The sequence below is a fragment of the Psammomys obesus genome, unplaced genomic scaffold (genome assembly GCF_907164565.1).
Source record: "Psammomys obesus unplaced genomic scaffold, mPsaObe1.curated_primary_1811, whole genome shotgun sequence".
Classification (NCBI taxonomy): domain Eukaryota; kingdom Metazoa; phylum Chordata; class Mammalia; order Rodentia; family Muridae; genus Psammomys; species Psammomys obesus.
Window position 1 is genome coordinate 6,780,422 of NW_026596120.1, and position 21,260 is coordinate 6,801,681.

A 21,260-nucleotide genomic window follows, 5' to 3' on the forward strand; every position below is an offset into this window, starting at 1 on the left:
AAGAAAGAAAGAAAGAAAGAAAGAAAGAAAGAAAGAAAGAAAGAAAGGAAGAAAGGAAGGAAGGGAAGGAAGGAAGGGAAGGAAGAAAGAAAGGAACCGTGGCGAGAGCATGGGCAATAGTTCTCACATAATCAGTATAGTACTGAGGAAATATGGTTCTGATTCTTTTCCCCTCGGTATTATATGAGGCCTGCCCAGCACTGTGGGAGAATAATGGTGGGGTGGTCAATGGTTAGGTGTTCTAGCCCCTGCACACAATGTCCTACAGATTTCATTATGTCCGATGTATGAATGAGTGGTCTATTAACTCACTTCCTCTGCTCTGCAGACTTGAAGCTTCCCTATTTTGAAATTTCTCACTTGTAATTTGTTATCACAGTCATCCAAATGGCAGGCATCACAATTGAAAACTTTAATAACATCCTCTAATTAGACACCCAAACCTAGCTTTTGCTTTGAAAAATATCCATGCTTATGCCAGGTTCTTCTAATTTCCCTTCTTTTTCATTAACTCTGCTACTAAACGGTTACTAAAGATATAAAACCAATTTTACTTGAAGCAACTTTTAAGCTTGCCTCCCCAGACATCTTCCTGTTGTAGAGTTCAAAATTATCACATTGTTTCACTAAGACCCTCAAGCTCCCTTGCCGGAAGTCACGTATAATTACTCTATTTCTGAATGAGCACTTTAGACTGTTAATTTTTCCAACTGGTGCTGAAGAAGAAATCTTTACTAGCTATTGCTTCCTCAATGTAACACGTTCAGGAAATCAAGCTTTACAGCCTAAAATTCACATCCGAGCCTCGAGACTGCTTTCCCATCTCCTTTCGTCTATGGTTCTTGCACTGGGTTTTGAATTCATCTAGAGTTCCTCTCCTTTCTTCACCGTGTTTGGTAACAGGAACAATATTGCACCAGACACAATCTTGCACTCCACTTCCTTCCCCATATTATTAATGAATGTGTTTAAAAGCTATGGCTCCTATCTCTGCTCTTCTCTATTCACCACTGTCTTTTCTGATTTCTTTACTAGTTTTAAACCTATTCATTCGTTTTAAACCGCAGATTGGCTCATTCATGAAGGGCTGTGTAGGAAGATCACCCTTTTGATTAATGAGGTGAATACCTCCTGACGCTAGAAACTATTTCTAATGCTTAACGGGTCCAGCCTATTTCTGAATCACCCGCTAGCCTGTAACTGACCTGTAAGAGCTATCTTCTAGATCCTGTTTATAATTTTATATATTTTAATTTTGAAATTTTATGTGTTTAATGAGTGCTTTGCCTGCATGTATGCCTGTACACCACTTGAGTGCCCGGTGCCCCTGTAGGTCAGAAAGCATTGGATCCCCTGTATCTAAAGTTATAGCTAGTTGTTAGAGAGCCTCCAGGCAGGTGCTGGGAATCAAACTCAGGTCCTTTGCAAGAACAAGTGCTCTTAACCGCTTAGCTATTATCTCCAGCCTGTTTTTGGGTTTGGGGTTTTTTTTTTTTTTTTTTTTTTTTTTGTATGCTGGGGTCAAACATGTTGGCCACCACCTTCTACCCTTCAGTTACTGCTGTTTTTCTGATAAAATATGAGAAGAGTGCTGTCTTTTAGTATTTAAATGTAGGTCATTTCCATAGAGCTGGGTGCCAATGAGGTGGAATTATTTCCCAGGGACTGGTTTGGGAGGCAAGTCTCCTCAGTGATGATTTGGTTTCCCCATTCATCTCATCTTAATACCTTTGTGGACTACCTCTAAATCCAGACAGTGTTTTCATTTTTAGCAAAGCTAAAGTTGTGGAAGGTGATGAAAGACTCAGAGAACCTTCAAGGTTTTTATTTCAGAACCAAACAAGGCCATGACAAAACTGGTCAAAAATGTGGACAATTTTTTTTTTTTTTTTTTTTTTTTTTTTTATCCTGAAGGCTCCAACTCACCTACTTAAAATACCTTCAAATATGTTTAACTCCTGGAGGAGGCTGTTAAAGGCCTGGATGTCAGAGCATGAGGTAGCCTATGCCCTTTGGCCAGAGTGACATCAGGTGTCAGCTCCCTTCCCTTGGAATTATTATTATTATGGCACGATCACCCTCCTCCAGTGTACTCCCCTTCATAGTTTCGACTGATAAAACAACAGCGAGGAAAAGAGAACCAGAAACTTGGAGCAGCTATACGCTGGTTTCATCTACTCGGTACCAGGCCATTTCTTTATTTGTCTGGGCAGATTTAGCCATTCATCCAGAGTTCTACAGACACCATTTCTTCAGTAGGTAAGAGCCAGGCCAGCGTACCTCAGGCCAGGCAGCCCCTACAAACCCAGCAGCCATGTGACCTCCAGGACGTGGTCCTGCTGAGTTCTGCGCTCTAAAGATACAGTGAGGGTCTCCCAATGACCCTGCCATGAACCTGGCTGGCACCCATCTGCCGGCGCACCTCCAGCAGGAGTCAAAGGAATGTGAAGCTATGCGCATAGAAAGTTCCAGGTCCCTGCCTCCCCACCTCAGGGCTGAGAAAACAATAGAGTGATAGTTGGTTAAAGGATAGCTTCAAGATCTTCTAAAGTCTTAGAAAGTGGAGCCAATGAAGAGCTGGCTAGTGAGACTGGAGAGACAACTTAAGAGCTTAAGAGCACTGGCTGCTCTTCCAGAAGACCCCAGCATCTACATGGCAGCTCACAACTGTCTGTAACTCCAGTTTCAGGGGATCCAATACCTTCTTCTGATCTCTTTGGGCTCCAGGCACTCACTCATATAGCCAAGCAAAACAAAACTTAAGAAATAGAGGGAGTGGGGGAGAGTGAGCTAAAGAGCTGACCCAAAGTCGCTCTTGCAACAAAGCCTGAAGTAGAGGAAATATCTATCAGCAATGGGGGCTGAGAGACAAGAATTCAGGCACAAGGGGAATTCTTCGCAGAGTCTCTCTTCCCCCTACAAAACACAGGAAGTGTGCTCTCTGTTAAATACTGGACCAGGATCTTCAAAAGGGCCTCTACAGGTCGATGTTCCATGCCACACTAGAGTCTTCAACAACTTTACGGCTAAGGTCAGCATCTGTTAGTGCTTTTCTCCTGCTACAGTGCTGTCTCTGAGCAGAGCTGATCCACAGGATCTCTAAGATTTGAGCCAATGGCCCCTGACCGCAGAGCACAGTCCCAGTCAGTCCTGTTTGTTAAAGCTCGGTTGCCCACTGGGCAGTTTTCCAGTGGTGAGTTCTAGGGGAGGTCAGCTCTGGGAAACTGTCCTGTTTGATGGCCAGTGCAACTTCTAAGCCACTTCCATGTTTTGGTTTTTTTTTTTTTTTTTTTTTATGTGAAAAGGATGAATGGGGGGGGTTTAACCCCAGGGCAGCAGAAAGAGCAGTATTTGGCTTCAGAAAAGCAATTGAGTAGGAAGAATAGAGAAATAGACATCCTGCTCCTGAGACTGAGCAGGCCTCCAGGAAAGAGGTCCCTGCTAGAGGGGTGGGACAGATCCTTGCGCTAAATACCCTTAACTCTTGGTAGCCAAACGTAAGCCGGGCTTTAAATAAGCAACAAAACAATTTCGTCTGCCCCGACCTCTTCTCGCCATTGCTGTTTCTTTTCTGGCAGTAAGTGAAGGCTGGTACCATCTTTACTACCCTTTCAGCCTCTTTTAGTGGCTCCTCAAATATCACTTCAGTAATTTAAGCATCTAGTTGAAGATGTCAATCAAAGCTACGCCTTCTTCTCTCCTTTGAATCCACCGGCTGGAAGGCTAACAGCAGGGCTGGGGCAGGACACTGCTGACTTCTTGACTTTTCTCCCTGGCCTCTTCTTGTTCTCATTGAAGGTGCCATGTTCTCTGGGAAGGCAACATCCAGGGGAAGAAGGGCGGGCGAATGGCCCCTCACAGATGGCATGAGCTGGTAGGACACCCATTGCTGCTTAGACTCCAGCAAGGCTCTAAGCATCCTCCCTTTTGCATGCACCGATGATACAAGCTGCCTGGACCTTGTTCTGAACTGAAACTCCTCTAATTACCAGATGACAGTTGTACACACACGTCTCCCATGCTTCCTCCATTTACCTTTCAGCTCCTGTACTCCCTCAGCCCACAGGCTCAGTCCTTGGGAGAAGCTCCCCTCAGGGATCTCCTCTTCTCCGCACTCTCGTCTACTTTTTCTGTTGTCTAGAAGCAGGAGTCTCAGCCGCTCGCCCTGGGATTTCTCCAGTCTTTCATACTCCAGAGAAAAGCATCTCTTATGCTTTTACAAGAGACTAGCAACATGTCTAACACTAGCCCCAAAGCAGACATCAGACTCTTGCAAACTGTGAGCAGGGGTCCTCCACATACACTGGGTATGAAGGAGGTAGCTCTGGCATGGTTCTGTTGCAAGCAGGTGAAGAGGGGAGGGTCACCTTGCCACTTACTATCTCAGACATCTCGAGAGAAACCACAGCCCCACCAAAGGAGGTTCTTTGAGGAGATAGGGTGGAGCTGGGTGATCTCTCGCTAAGAGAAACGTCTAGGATAGTTGGGAACATAAGAAGTTGATTAGGCTGGAACCTAGCGATTCAGGAAGGCAAAGTGTATCCTACATCAAGCCCAAGGCCACTCCTGTGTGCCCGTAGATTGCACTCCCTTCAGAAGGCTCTAGGTCTAAGGAATTCTGGGGATCACTAGAGCCTGGACTCTGAATAACTTACCGTTCCTGGGGAAGACAGACAAATGGTCAAGCTTGTGGGCGTGCCCCATGAGGCCTGCTGTCATCCCCTTGAGAAAGGCAGGTGTTAGATAGCCTGAACCCAGGTGATCAGTTCGCCAGGACAGAGGAGGAATCTTGACACCCCCCCCCAAAGTCAGTACAAAATGTCACTGAGCCTTGACATCTGCAGGTACCTGCATCTAATTTGTCAGGTCCAGAAGGGTGTGTGTATTTGTGTGGAAGTTGAGAGGCATCTTTGTCTACTGTTTTCCACTTAAGTTACTGAGACAACAACTTGCTGAATCCAGAGCTTGCCAATTGGCTAGTCTAGTTAGCAAGCTTGTCTCACAGATCCCCTGTCTCTGCACTTCTACTCCTACCTTCTATACCTCCCTGGCCTTTATGTGAGTGCTGAGGATCTGAACTCCAGACCTCATGCTTTTCCCCAGCAAGTGTTTTACCCACAGAGCCGTCTCTGCAGCCCCAGGAAATGCAATATTTTAATATTTCATTATAATATGTATAAATTTCCAGGCATACATACTCACTAATACTTTCCTCTCGGCTTTGCCATTACCTTCCGCTCTGTGTTCCAGAACCCTTTGGAAGTAGGTGGCTCTGCACCCCTAAAAGTGAATGCTTCTTAGACTGAAGATATCTCTTCCCTCACCTAGTACACTTACAAAGTCAGAGAATCAACGTTGCTAAGACATCTAGCTAATCTACAGACTTTATTCACTTTTCTGCTAACTCAATACTTATCTTTACAGAAAAAGAAAGTCCTGGATCTGAATGACATCCACTGGTGGCTTTGTTTTCCTCTAACCTGGGTCAGTTCCTCAATTTTTTTTCCTTGTCTTTCTCAAGCTTCAGTTTTTTAGTTGAAAAAAAGAAATGATTTTTCAAACATCATATTCTGATTATACTCTCTCCTCCCCAATCCTTTCCAGATTTTCCCCACCTTCCTGCCCACCCAACTACAAGCCTTTTCTTTCCCTCTCTAAAAAACAAAAACAAAAACAAAAAAGCAGTGCTCAGAAGAAAATTCATAGCACTAAGTGCTTTCAAGAAGAAATTTGTGACATCTCATACAAGCAACTTAATGGCCCAACTGAAAGCCCTAGAGAAAAAAGAAGCAAATGCACCCAAGAGGAGCAGACGGCTGGAAATAATCAAACTCAGGGCGGAAATCAATCAACTAGAAACAAATAAAACTATTCAAAGAATCAATGAAACCAAGAGCTGGTTCTTTGAAACAATCAACAAGATAGACAAACCTTTAGCCAAACTAACTAAAAGGCAGAGAGAAACTATCCAAATCAGCAAAATCAGAAATGAAAAGGGGGACATAACTACAGACACTGAGGAAATCCAAACAATCATTAGGTCGTATTACAAAAGCTTATGTGCCACAAAATTCGAAAATCTAAAAGAAATGGACAATTTTCTTGATAGATTCCATTTACCAAAGTTAAGTAAAAAAAACAAAAAACAAAACAAGCAAACCAAACCCACATGAAACACACACACGGACACATACACACATACACACACACTACCACCACCAGAATACAAAAATGAAAATCAAAATATACAAATAAAAGACCATTAAGACGAAAAATGTTCAAGTGGTATGACGCCTAAACTGAAGCATATTAATATACCCAGTGAGATTCCACTGAGGAAAACTAACACATTGAAAGCAGTCATTTCTTACTTGAAATAAGCCAGGGTTTCAGTTGCTGCAAGCAAACTGCAATACGCCTCTGTACTGTCTGGTTGATGTGCCAAGCTGTCTGCAAATCCCCTAAATGAGCCCAGCGTCTGATACAGGCCATTCCTGTGTCTATACCACTTGCACTGGACAACTTTTCCTCCAAGTCCCATCCCTTACGGGCACAGTTAGGAAGACCTGGGCTGTGACTAAGAGAAAAATGTTCAGAAATGTCTCAAATAGATCTATCTTTTTTTTTTTCATAGAGAAGAAATGCTTATTGTTACTCCAAAATTAGAAAAAGAAGTGGCACACAGTTCAACACTTCTGCTTAGTAGAATTTCTCTTAGAAGAGAAATTTGTTCATTAATCTCCACAGCCATATTGTTTACAGTAGCCAAAAAGTGGAAGCAACCAAGCACCCACTAAAAGATGAATGGAAAAACAAAGCGTAGTGTAGACATACAGCAGACTATTACTCAACTGCTGAAAAAGAAGAAGGAAGTTTTGACACATGCTACAATACGGATGGATTTCAAGGACAATGTGCTAAGTGAAATAAGCTGGTCGCAGAGCACAAAACTATTATCCTGCTTGTATGTGTTACCTAAGCGGTTCAGGTTCCCACAGACAAAAGTAGAATGGGATTTCCAGGGGCCGGGGGGGGGGGAAGGAATAGAGTTTGAGATTTGTACACGGAAAGGACTCTGGAGATGGATGGTGGCCAAAGCTCTACAACAATGTGAATGTACTTAGCTCCTGAGCTATGGGCTTGCCAATGTTAAGATGATGATCTTGAAAACAATTTTGTTTGATTTTATTTTACACACGTAAATGTTTTGCCTGTGTGTATATAAGTGCATACACAAAGCGTAAGTGCCTGCAAAGGCCAGAGGAAGGCTTGGGTCCCTTAGAATTGGAGTTAAAGGTGGGTGTGAGCCACCGTAGGATTGTTGAGAACCAAACCTGGGTTCTCTGCAAGAGCAGCAAGAGCCATCTCTCCAGCTCCAAGATGACACATTTTGTGTAATATGTATTTATCATAGTGGGAAAAAAAATGAAAAGAAAAAGGAATCATTGTGGTTGGGGTTCTCCTGGAGAGTTAATGTCTTTGTAATATTCTTGGCTTTTGGTTCATGGTCACAGTTAGCTGCTGTTGCTGGAAATTACCTACATTTGATAGTAGAGTACACTGACCTTGAGTACACTGATCCTTAAGACTCACTCACAGTCATTCTGAATATGTAAATTATCTTAGTCTAACCATTGTTAATATCTCTGGGCCCCAAGACAGGCAGTTCATCATTAGGTAACCTGCATTGCTTGTTACCAGGTAGTCTGGATCAAATCAATGTTTTATTGTGAGAGAGGAGATCAATATCCATGAAGTCAGAGAGTTCCATCCACCCAGCATGCCTTCCAATGATATTGCCAATGTTCAAATGAATAGATCTTGATACTGCCCAAGGCTCATCTTCTGAATGTGCCCATAGACCTGCCTCTTTTTTGTGTGGGCTAGTATGATACTCTATGTGTCCAGATATTGCTTGCAGTGCTCTTGGTAAACTTATGAGTCCTGTTTGTTCAGCTGTTGTGTGCAGTTCTCAAAAACTGGACGATACTGTGCCTTTGACTCATAAGGACATGGAAAATGGAGGCATCAAATGAATGTTTTAAGAATGAATGGATGACACTCAGGGAGGCAGAGGCAGGTGGATCTCTGTGAGTTCAAGGCCAGGTTTACAAATCGAGTCCAGGACAGCCAGGGCTACATAGAGAAACCTTGTCTCCAAAGCAAAACAAAACAAAACCAAAAACCAAAAGAAAAAAAAAAAAAGAAAGAAAGAATGGAGGAACATAAGGTATAAGATAGGGTACTTGGAGAAGCTGCTAACCAATGTGTCAGAACTCTAAACTTAAAGTTGGTAAAAGAAACCAGACCTCACCACAGAGCCAGAGGGGCCAAGCAAGAGCTTTACTCAGAGTTTAGGGGCAGAAGGAAGCAAAGTGTCAGAAGTCAGGCGAGGAAGAACAAAGGGAAAGAGGCAAGGCGTGCGGTTTGCAGTCCTCGCCCTGGGCTGGGTTGTGTGTCATAAACAACTCACATTTGGCAGAGAGCACAGAGGACAGAAGCTTACTGGCCACACACTGTTGTTAGCAGTGGCTTAGATCTAAGCTCTGTCTTCCGTTTTTGTGGGTTGTTGCAGAATGTAGGGAAAGTGAACACAAAGTTATAAGCTGTTTTCAGACTTGTGAAGAAATCTCCCAGGTAGCCTTATCACTGTGTGGCTGCAAAGGAATTCAAGCTTTCCATCTTGTGGCTGCCTGCCACCTGCCCAAATAATTCTGTCTCCTCGGTTGCTGTTTTCTAGGAGGGCCCATGGGATTGCTGTTGGCTTCTTGGGGTTTGGTTGTATGACGTGGGGTGGATGGAGTGGTTATGTGCCTCCTTCCCTGCTCTGGTTTCCTCCGTCACTCTCACTGCTTTGTGATGCTAAGAGAAGGCTAAGACCCAAACCAAGAACACCATGTTTTAGAACCCACGGGGCATCCAGGTATCAGCAAAGCTGGCAAGAATGGTCACTCTTTTGTTTCTAGGCCCAAAGTAGTACTGTGTGGGCTAAAAGACTCATAAAAATCAGTTCTCAGCTTTGGGTTTCCCATCTTTCACCATCAAGACTACACTACTCTAAGATGCCAGGCTACATACATGACTTTTTTTTTTTTTGTCATGGTCAAAGCAACCAACATTCCCAAACTTTCCCATATATGTTCTAGTCTCCTTAACAGCTAGGGCTGGTTATATGACTCAGTAAGACTTGAGAGGGAGTCTGTTTTAATCTTCCAAAACACTTTGTTTTCTTCACTTGGAAGGGTACACAAGACTGTCACCATGTTCTCCTTTGGCCTTGCCATTTTCCTTTGTTTAATAAAGACAAACGCTTGGAAATTCAGCTGCCATCTTGAGATCACAACAGAAAGCTCCAAAGAGCTCTGACTCTGAAACCCCAGCTGTGGTCTGCATTCCTCCTGTCCTTTTGTTATGAGAGGAGGAGGAAGAAGTAAAGGGAGAGGGAGAGGGAAGGAGAGGGGGAGAAAAGGAGAGGGGTAGGGAAAAGGAGAAGAAAGGGAGAGGGGGAAGTAGAGGGAGAGGGGGGAAAAGGGAGAGGGAGGGAGAAAGAGAAAGAGGGAGGGAGAGGGAGAGAGGAACAGGGAAAGGGATTGAGAGTGGGACAGGGAGAGGGAAAGGGGGAGAGAGGGAGAGGGAAAGAAAGGGAGAGGGAGAGAAAGGGAGAGAGGGAGGGAGAGGGAGAGAATAACAGACTGCCACTCTCTCTCCGCCTAAGCTACCACTTGTCAGTTCTTGATGCCCCAAGCAGCTCCTCTTGGTCCCACCTTTGACTTTTGCACATTATGTGCTGATGCTGTAACTCCATCCCACAGGGGCCGAGTTGTTCATTCACAAATCACCTGATGGACAATGGTCTGGAGCCATCAAGGGGTAGCCCTGCCTGCTGTTTGTTGTTACTGAAGGAAAGAGGTAGGTCTCCACCAAGGGCAGGAGAGGCAATGAATGCAGCCGCTTTTGATGGTGTTGGTACTAGGACAAGTGCCCTCTGGCCATGTGCCCTGCTTCAGGGCACTTGACTTGGTATGTCCCTACAGAGAAATGTAGGGGCTTGGAAAAAGCCAGGCTATTATCTTGGTCTTCATAGATGAGATGTTGGTATCTATTTCCAAGTCATAGGACATTTCAGAGAGAAGACAAGGATATATAGCCAGAGAAGAAATAGGAGTTTGGATAAATTTGTAGCCTATTGGAATAATTGAACCAGTGACCACGAAAAATGTAAGCATTCTAATTCATTTTGTTGATTTTTAAAAGCGATATACTGTAGATTCCTAGGACTGAAGCCTAGGGCTGTCTGCACAGAGATAGAGAGGTCTGATGGGAGGGAGATTAGAATAAAAACTTGAAATTAAATATGCCACTGTTCCCTAACACCTTACCCCAGTAATCCTTCCTAGTGATTATATTACCTGCAACCAAGCAAAACAAAGTTCTTAGTCCCTTTGTGGAGGGCTGGGCAAGAGTTGCATTCTGGGAGTTCTCTTCGGAGAGCAAAGGATGCAGAGAAGCCAAAATTGTCCATTGCGATCATGTCTTACTCACGACAGCTGTTCCGTCTGGTGTGTTTGTTTTATACTGGGAACAGCCTGGGAGGTGGCTCAGCAGCGTCCGGACCCCCAGAACCCCTGAAAATGCTGGGCAGCCACGGCAGCCTGCCTGTAACTTCAGCTCTGGGAAGGTGAGAGGCTGAGGTAGGGTATTCCTGGAGGAAACTGACTAGCCAGGCTAGTGAAAATGGAATAATGTGGAGAACAGTCAAGGAACACTGCTGGGGTAAGCCTCCAGCCTCTATGTGTACACAAACACATGCAGGCACACACAACTTATGTACAGACCTGCAAAAAAAAATATTTTCTATAACTTTCTTTACTCAAATCCATTTTTCCCTACAGGATTTTAGAATTCTTAAACAGGAATTCTTCCACGTTTATGTTTTTTACAAACTGATATGAGACTGCACAGAAAGGTAGAGGCACCTGCCACCAAGACTGCCAATTTGAGTTTGAGTTCCAGGACCCATCTGGTACAAGGAGAGAGAAACAGTCCCAAAAGCCATTGACCTGTGATTGTGTGTTCCCTCCCTCCTGTCTCTTGAGCTCTCTCTTACGAGTACACACATCAAATAAATATAATAAACTTTTAAAAAAGGCTATCATAAACGTCAAAGAATGTTTAAAACGAGAAAAGGCTGTCTTTTATTTTTGTCAGTAGAAAGGGATGATGTAAGGAAACAAGCATTTCTTGGGCATGTCTCTACCTGGGCCACCTTCCTGTGGAGGACTGTCCTGTATCCTGGAAGATGCTTAGCGGTGTCCTTGGCCTCTGTCCACATGCTGCTAGCATGTCTCAGTTGTGATAACCAGCAGGGGCTGGAGATGTAGCTCAGTTGTCCCAGTGCTTCCCTGGCATGCCCAGGACCCTAGGTTCAACCCCCAGAGCTGCATACATGCAGGAGCAGCGATTACATACCTGTAATCGGCTCTCCAGAAGCAGAAGCAGAAGCAGAAGGAACCAAAGCTCATGGTTCTCATCAGCTAAGGAATAAGATTGAAGCCAGCTTGGGATACATCAGACCCTGTCTCAAATGTTCTCTAATAGACAAAAATCACCCCCAGTTGTGAATCTTTTCACTGTATTAGTAATCTCTTATAGAGCACCAGGGTCACTGTAGTTGATAACCTGTCAAGGCTGAGATCTCTGTTCTCTAGTGACTGGGTGGGGCTCAAGGCAACAGTCTTGATAGGAACTCCCAGAGATCTCAAGAAATAGCAAAGATACAAGAATGGAATCCACAGAAACTTCTATCCAAATCCATCTTGTACCTGTTCTAATGTGCAACAGTAACCAGCTCCTTGCTGCCTTTCCCCAGAACCGCATGCTCTGTCATTTCTACATGTCTGTCTTCCTTTCCTCCTTTCCTCCTCTGATACTTTTGAGCACATTCATGTCTTGTGCTCTCTAGAGGCTCTTCCAAGACAAACTGGTTATTTCTTTGTTTCTCCTTAGAATCCATCCATGTGGCTTCTCCATTTCTATCCTCCTTCTTATTCTCTTAATTTTTGCACCCCAAAGCCCAAAAATCTGGCCTGGACCCTCTCAGCTCTTCTGCACGGTTGCAAGTGGGTGGATGGGAGGGACGGAGCAGCCCAAGTAGCACCCAATTTAGCAGTGGGGAGGAGGGTGGAAAGGGCTGGCAAAGCTCGTATGTGAGGATGGCTGCAATTTTTCACCACCCCACTCACAGATGTGCAGAGATGGCGTACTATCTTTGTTTCTCTAAAACCGTTTTCTCCTTTCTGAATCTCCAACACAGAACTGGGGGGAGGGTATTTGAAAGAAACAACTTAAATAATCACATCAAGTAAACACTCCATCTCATCAGGTAAAAAACAAAACAACATAAGGACACTCTTAGTCTTTTGTTATCTTGCTTCTTTTTTTATTTTATTATTATTACTATTTTTAATCTTTTAAAGGTGGTATTCGGATCTGGGATAGCTATTGCTAACAGATTCTTCGGAGACGGAGAGAGGATGGGCTCCCCGGGTTCACTACTAGCTTCTACATCCTTGTTTCCCTAGCTGGGTGGTCTGGCTGTTCCCTGTGCTTCAGCTGTTCGGGTGAATCTGCATCTGCCCCTGGACAATCTGCCTGCACCTGCTGTTGCAGCAGTGATTCTAACTCCTGTGGTGTGGTCCTTCCTGGCTTGGAAGGACCTGCGTGTGTGATCCCTGATGACTCAGTGCTGCTCTGGCTGGGACTCTGACCCCACATCCTCTATCTGCCTCTTCCCCAGAGCGTCCGCCCCCACCTTGTTAGTGACTCACCTTTCTCTCGTGATGCTTGGCACATGGAGGCCTGTTGGCTCTCAGCGCAGTCAGCTTAGCTACTTTTCTACTGTGGTGCCGGGGGCAGTCGAGGACATTGTATTCAACCCTTCTCCCTAAATAACCTTGTAGTCAATTTTAGGGTCTAGGCAACACAGCAGGTGAGCCCCTCCCTCCTAGGGTCCCAGTCTTCAGGAGCCCTCCACCTTCCCCCACCAACCTGATGTTGGCAGGGTCAGGAGAAGGAAGACAATACTCGCCTCCCTTGTCTTTCTGTCCCTTCCTAAGGAGTTTATCGGACCGGCAGGGTGGGCTTCTCTCTTCCTGTCTGCTCCAGCACTTCTGACATAAAACCCCGTATTTAACTGACTCTGACGCCAACAAGCAAGGAAAAGAAGCTGTGACTCTGTAGCATACTTTCTGTCCTATAAAGCTCAGCTGATTAAGCTACTATTTGAAAGAAAGAAAGTCTGAAAATTCTATTTAGTATAGCAGACCTTAACCTTTCCTTCTCCTTTTTATTCTTTCCCTATTTCTTCTGTAACAATTCTAAGCATCACCAAGGCAACTGGAAATCTCTAGAAGTGTGAGAAAGGGTCAGCATATGGCAAATGAGAAAGGAGGCCACGAATTCTGATCTTTCGGAACTGTTTGCCACCATGCATATCTTTAGAATTTACCAACCACACATCATGTCCTAATGCAGATGTTCCATTGAGGCCTGCAGGCTGAGTGAGACCACAGCCCTGTGGGTAGACCACATCTGTCCAGGCAATGGCCGGAAGAAGCAGAGATCCCCAGACAGGAAACTAGAACACTCAGAGCCACGGCTGACAAACAGGAGAGGGAGTGCTTTGCTGTCCTCAAGTCTGGAGCCTTAGGATGAGGAGTCCCCCAGTGTGGGCAGATTTCCTCACAAACCCAGTTAGGCCAGTTTTGACAAGAGACTTCTTTAGGGTCCAGTTTTAGATTAGCAAAGCAAAGTCTTATACGGAAGAAATAACTTAGAGATAACAGTCTTTTATTTTCCAGGTAAGTCTATTAAAAAACAATCACTGTTTATGGTTTTATATCATCAGCTTTTCTGTTGTTTAAAAAAAGAACTTTGGGGTTAGAGCGATGGCTCAGCAGTTAAGAATACTGACTGCTCTCCTAGAGGGCCCATTCTCAGCACCCACATGGCAGTTCACAACTGTACAAAACTCCAGTTCCAGGGTAGCTGACATCCTCACACAGACATCCATGTAGCCAAAACACCAATGCACATGAAATAAAATAAAAAAAATTATTAAAAAAAAATAAAACTTTGGAGCTGGAGAGATGGTTGAGCAGTTAAGAGCTCTGGCTATTCTTCCAAGCACCTAGGTTCAATTCCCAGCCCCCAGATGGCAGCTCACAACGGTCTGTAACGCCAGTTCCAGGCGATCTGACACTGTCACACAGATATATATGCAGGCCAAGCACATACAATAAAAATAAATAAATCTTTTTTTTTTAATTAAAAAAACACATTTACAGGTGGTAGAGATGGTTTGGCAGTCACAGCTCCTGTCATGCAAACAAGAATCAGAATCACCAGCATCCATCTAAATGTCATGTTGACGCCAGGAGGGAGAGGGGGCCCGAATGTAATTCCAGCCTGGGAAGGTGAAGACAGGATCCCTGGAGCAAGGCGGGACTAGCCTCACCGGCGAGCTCCGAGCTTTGATTGAGAGACCCCACTCAAAGAATAAGGTGGAAGAATGATGAGAGAGATTCCTGGTATCAACCTGGGGCGTACGCCCATGTGTATTTGAATACGTATGCCAACATGCATCCTACATACACATACATATGAAACGAAGAAAAGGAATACTTTTTAAAAGGACTTTTAATATCTAAAAAAAAATAATAATTTGAGAGAGGCCATTTTTAACTGACAAGTGCAAAATGTGCTTCAGACAGCTGGAATGCACGGAGCAAAGGCCAGGAAGAGGGATGGCTGATGTCTCCAGTGGTGGCAGGTGTCCATCTCTGTCCACAGGGCTTGTGAGAGGCAGGACTGGAAGGCAGTCGGAGCAGGCTCTGGAGATCTGAGTCACAGGATAAGAAAGCAGCAGGTCAGCTTTAAGACAGTTTGAGATGAAAGGACCCAGCAGAGGAAAATCATGTGCAGGAAATTGAAAAATGCAGGCTGACACGCGGCTTCTGGTGGAATCCCTGCATTTTGAGGAGAAAAACCTGGAGAGGGAGGAGAGCCAGTTAGGAGAGAAAGCTGGATTCTAACCTAGCCTTAGAGGAAGTCTAATGCATGAAGAGAGGGGTGAATTCTTTTCGGAGGGGCACAGACATTTCCTAACGAACGAGCAGACTTTTTAACATTTTACACAGTTTCTCTCTCACCTACACGGAACTTACGCTGTGTTTGCACAGCTCTCCTGCCATGATTTATCTTGTCTTGGTATCTATGCTGTGTTTTGGCTTGTACTTTTCATTTGAATCACTCACCACAGATTGTTATTACGTCAGTAACACGAGCCTTCAGCAGCTCATGTTTTTCTCCCTAAAACACGACATTTCCCCAATGTCCTCGCCTGTTGTCATTCCAGTACCTCACATGGGTCTGACATGTTAGTTCTCAATAAACTTTATTGCAGAGTAACACGTGGGTGAATAGTGAATGTGGTTCTAGGGAGGCGTGATGGACACCGCTCACAATACAAATGCTTTATTAAGTGCTTTCCTGTGTGGGGACCTGTGCGGGTTTTGTTGTTCTTGTTGTTTGCTTGTTATTCAGTAAATAGAAGGAGCTTACAACCGTGTCCTATCCTGGACAGGAAGTGCCGGCTCCTGGCAGCTAGCGAGCTCTCTTTCCCCCAGGCCTGGTGTAGCATGGTGCCACCTGGTGGATCGAACAGGAAGTCCAGCTTCTTACACAATCACATTTTCCCTTTATGAAGAAACATATAATCTCACTTGAAAATTTTCGCCTAGAATCGTCTCTGCCTTTGAAAAATTTTTAATATCTGGGGCTTTACTTTCTCTGCTTAATTTATTGTTTTCTCTTATGTACTAGCTTTGTTTCACCTCGTAGTTCACCTTTCGGAGAAATCATATTCAATTGTGAAATACCTCTTACCCAAAATTAGGCCAGGAGTGAAGCATTACTAAGATTAGCTTATGCGCCGTGTATGGATCACTTGATATTTGTGGTAGAAACACTCACTCTCACTAAGGCAAAGGTACGGCCATACTTCCCCTGATACGTGACTGCTCAACAGTCACTTCAGTTACTGCTGTCACCATTCGTTATACTTGAAAAACTATGAAAACAATCAGCGATAGAGACATGCTTAGACAGCCGTGACTGTACTTTCCGGCGGATGCATCTCTAAACATCACCTCAGCCATCTTGTCTACCTTAGGAGAAATGCTCCTTGACTCAAATGGCGTTATCACTGTCTCATGCTGTGACTTTTATCGTGTGACGCTAAAATGGGGTTGTTGGCTTGTTTGCTTTTATTTCAGGACTGACCTTTAAACTTTTTAAAAGTCTTGTAGTTTGGGATTTTGTTTTCTTTTTCTGGTTACTGGTTCTGTATAGGCAGTGGGATCTACTTATGGTCCTGTTTTAGTGATCCAGCTTAGTGATTCTGGAGGAAAATTGTGTATGGTTCTACAGATTGAACCTTGAACCTATGCATGTACTAGGCAAGTGCTCTACCATTGAATTACCTCTCCAGCCCTTAGAGTACTTTCTCTCTCTCTCACACATACACACACACCCCTTGTTTGTGGTATTTTAAAGGTAAAAACAGCCAACTTTTATGTATCTGTAATCAACCTTTTTCTTTATGATAATTTATTTCCTGGCTGTCCTGGGACTTGTATAGACCAGGCTGGTCTTGAACTCAGAGCTTCTCCCACCTCTACCTCCCAAGTGCTAGGATCAAAAGCATGTGCCACCACACTTGGCTTATTCTTTGTGATAATTTCTGTCTTCTCCTTCCCTGTCTAGATATCAAGTACATATGTTCTTGGTTTCATTTTGTGTCTGTGGTTTCCTTTTTTTTCCAAGAGGTTTAATTCATTTGAAATTTACTTCTGTATACCATTGAAACAGGCGTCGTCACACATTTCCTCCAAGTACAACCTCAGCACCTTTTGCTTAATAGACTATTTGCTTTTCCGTGGTCTTCTAGATAGCGTCAGCTGTCAACGTGACTCAGCCCAGAGGTATCTGAGGGAGCCTCAATTGGAGGATAGACGAATCAGATTGGCCTGTAGGCAGGCCTGTAGGGATAACTTCTCGACTGCTAATTATGCAGGAGGGTTCAGTACCATCCCTAGGCAAGGAGGCCTGGGCTGTGTAAGAAAGCTAGCTAGCTAAGGACAAGCTAGGGATTAAGCCAGCGAACAACTTTTCTCTGAGGTACTTGCCTCTGCTCTTACTTGAGCTCCTCCTGCCCTGACTTCCCTCATCAGTGGACTGTAATTTGTAAGTGTAATAAAACCTTCCTTCCTATTTTAGTCATGGTCATGCAGTGACAGAAATCAGGCTAGAACACATGGGTTGGGTTCTTTCGTTATTATAAACAAATCTGATGCAGAAATACAAATACATCGTTTTTTACTGTGTTCCCTGAAGACTTACTAATCAGTGAGCCAATACCACACAGTTTTAACTCTGATAACTACTCCATACTTGCATTGCTGTTGTTTTTGAGACAAGGTCTCTCTACAGAGCCCTGGCTGTCCTGGAACTCTACGTAGACTAGGCTGGCCTCCAACTCATAGAGATCTGCCCGACTCTGCATACAGAGTGCTGGAATCAAAGGCATGGGCCACCACACCCAGCCTATTTCATACCTTTTAATACACAAGTCTTCCTCATTATGCTTTCCTTTAGATGTGTTCATACCTATTCTTCCTGCTTTTCTTCCAGATGAACTACTAGGATCACTTTGCCGTTGCCTAAAGCATAATTACTGGGATTTTGATTTACTGCTTTTACATCAACTCAGCAAGGTGTGTTTTTGTTTTAAAGCACATATTTGAAGAAGCTACAGAATGTTGACAAAAATAATGGCCACTAGACTTAAACACACACACATACACACACACACACACACACTCACACACACACACACACACACACACACATCATTCCTTATATCTACAAAGCACTAGAAAGGGCTCAGCATGAATTATTCATGCATGCACATCAAGTATTTTCTAAATGCTTGAACATAAGACAATTAAGGTTGGTTCAAACAGGGGAAATCTCCCCAAAATAAACCAGGATGGGGATCAAGCTCACTGAGTACAGTTAGAATTCAAAGCCTTTTAAACATGTCAGAAAACGAGACGCTACATAAAATGTAAAGGCAAAAACTGGGAATGGCAATACACAGGTTTAAAAAATAACCAGCTGGGTAATGATGGTGCATGCCTTTAGTACTGGTACTCAGGAGGCACAGGTAGGTGGATCTCTGTGAGTTCAAGGCCACCCCAGTCTAACGAGCTAGTTCTAGGACAGCCAGAGAAAAGCCAAAAAACAAAACCAAACAAAATCCCTTAGATAATTCTTAGATAAGTCCATAGTCTACAAAGGACTGTAACATCTTAACCATTGTCACAGAGATGTGCATCCTAGTATCCAATCTGGACCCACTTTCTCAGCCCATGGAACATGGAACTAGCCCTTTGCCCTTGCAATACTCAAAAAAAAAAAAAAAAAAAAAAAAAAAGAAAAAGTAACAAAAAAAAAACAAAAAAAAAATCTTGCCATGGAAGCTGCAGTGTTCATTGCAGTGAGTCATCGGCCTGGTTCAAGGCCTCTGGCTTCTGCTGCACTATCAATACTGTATCCTCACTGGGACTCTCTCAGATAGCACGTTGTTGCCCTGTGTCATGGAGATCCTGACGCTTTGGATATGCAGGACCAACCAGCCCTTTCACACACTTCAGGAGTTTGTAGATGTGGTAGGCCAACTCAGAACCCTGGATCTGGGCCTGGGTGAAAGCCGAGTTGGTCAGCCTGCCAGCTCTACTGCACTTGTGCTGCCGGGGCCAGCTCTTCCATTTTGTCCAGGTGAGGGGCAGGGCCAGCTCTCCCACTCTCACACCCTCAAGGCTGGCTCCCCTGTGCCCACACCCCCAGGGCCAGCTCCTCTCTCGAGTGCTACACCCTTTGAGGACAGGGACAGCTCTCTCTCACTCTCATGCCTTCCAAGGGCCAGCTCACTTGCCTGCTTCAGGTGGCAGGGGAGAGGTAGGAGGGTATCTCTCTCGTGCCCTTGCTACCACATGCCAGATGAGGGGTGGAGCCAGCTCTCCTGCTGCAGGCAAGGGGCAGGGATAGCTCAGCAGAGTACTCAGACTTCAATATGGCCTCAAGCAGAAGCCCAGACCAAGGACATCCACATGGCCTTTAGTAGTAACACGGGCCTCGGACATCAGCACAGACTCCTGCTTTGATTGGACCGTGGGCCCAGACATGGCTCACTGGCAGGAGCATGGGTCCAGCTGTCACCGTGGTTTCAGATGGCAGCACAGGCCACTCAGATCAGCCTATCCCAGGGCAGCAGCACATCCCTTAGACATCCATATGGTCTGAGGCAGCAGCCTAGACCACAGACAGCATCTTCCTGGCCTTCAGTGGTATCTCAGGCCTCAGACACTGACACAGACCCCAGCTTCCACAGGGCAATGGACCTAGACGTGGCCCTCAGTGGCAGCCTGGGTCAGGCTGTGACCCACCTTTTGAGATAGATGGGTAGAACTTCACGTGAAGATGTATAAGACATGGATTACTATTTTTTTGTATGTGTGGTATCTACATGTGGAGGCCTGACATTGGCTCTGCCTGTCTCCCTCTGTCATTCTACCACTGACGTATGGAGGCAGGCTCTTCGAGGTCAGAACTCCCAGATTCATCTAGTTTACACAGTCAGCTTGGTCTGTAGTCCCGATGGTCCTGATGGGTTCCACATGTTTTCAGGTAGGTAGCCATGTGGACTCTGGAGCTCTGGGCTTTAGGATTTCACAGCAAATGCTTTTCTGCTGAGTCATCTCTCCAGCTCCACCGTTCACTATCTGTGGTGTGTAATGTAATTTTTATACTATTTATTTAGAATACAGAATCACCAAAATTTTGTATTTTCCTCACCGCCAAAGGAAATCCCACAGTCAGCAGAAGTCACTTTCCACGTTTCTCCACCTCCCTTTCTCTCTCCCTGCACAACTTCAGACCTAAGAACTGACAATTGACTACAGTTCTAGATGGCTGTTATTGTGCTTTGCCATCATATGCACATAACACATTTAGTTTACCTTTTTCTATTGGTGGGTGGACATTCGGGATATTCACAACCCTGAACCATTATGAATAATGCTGTTGTCAGTAGAACATACCCAGACATAGACCCAGGAGTAGAATTGCTGGGTCATGAGATAGCTTTATGAGGAAATGCTAGCTGTTGGCAAGGCAGATCTTTCATTTTATATTCCTACCAGCAATACACAAAGGTTGAAACGTCTCTATATTCTCTCTGGCTCTTGATACTGACCTTTAAAAAAATAAAAGCTCTAATGTTCTGCGGTAGTATCTTATCACAGTTTTGATTTTGCTTTGTATATCAAGAAAAGTGTGATAGTGAGGGATGTTGAATATCACGTGCTTATTACCTATGGGCAGACCTTTTGAGGGAGGGTGATTCAACTTACGTGTTGAGGAGATGGCTTAATTAGTAAAGTGCTTATCATATAGCGTGAGGATGGACGCCCAGCACACACATAAAAAAAAAAAAATCAGGGAATGATGGCATGTACCTGCATCCCAGTGCTGGGCAAGCAGAGACGGGAGGATCCCCGGGCTCACTAGCCAGCTAATCTAACTCAATCAGTGATCTCTGGGTTGAATGAGAGACTCAAAAAAACAAAACAAAACAACAACAACAAAAACCAAGGTAGAGAACAATAGGAGACAGCCAACCCTCAAAACCCTGATTTTTTTTTTTGTAGCTTTCCCCACAAGACATATAAGCTGATTGCCAGGTAAAAGGTATATGCCTGTACAGTTTTGTCAACCATGGATTGAGATATCGTTAAGGTAATGCTAGGCAAATATGCCCCGCACATATGTGTGTGTGCCCTTATGAACATATACACACATGCCCTACACATACAATAATACCTAATCTAAATAATGTTTCCATTTTAATTGGGTTGTCTTTTTATTGAGTTGCAATAGCACTTTATATAGGCATAGACGTCGTTCCATTATTCTGTGACTGTCCCTTCATTTTCCTTGTGGAAATAAGCAGGGCTCAGTCTGAGGTGGGGGAGGCAGTTGATTCCACCAGGGGAAGCAAGAAGAAGTGGCAGCCTGTGGACGCAGCATGATCCTTCGGGTAAGTCAATCATAACAGGTACAATTCATTTCCTGGGCCT

At 44.4% G+C, this 21,260-nt stretch overlaps 1 protein-coding gene across 2 annotated transcripts in view; it reads right to left on the minus strand.

The window, feature by feature from the left end:
• Positions 1–14,911: 14,911 nt before the first annotated feature.
• Positions 14,912–21,260, minus strand: part of Zbtb38 (zinc finger and BTB domain containing 38) — a 129,686-nt gene continuing 123,337 nt past the window's right edge. Inside the window, exon 3 of one of the 2 annotated variants that reach the window (XR_008722811.1) lies at positions 14,912–15,047. The gene's annotated coding sequence lies outside the window, so the exon portion shown is untranslated. The remainder of the gene's footprint in view (positions 15,048–21,260) is intronic. The other variant, XM_055629567.1, reaches the window with a different exon arrangement.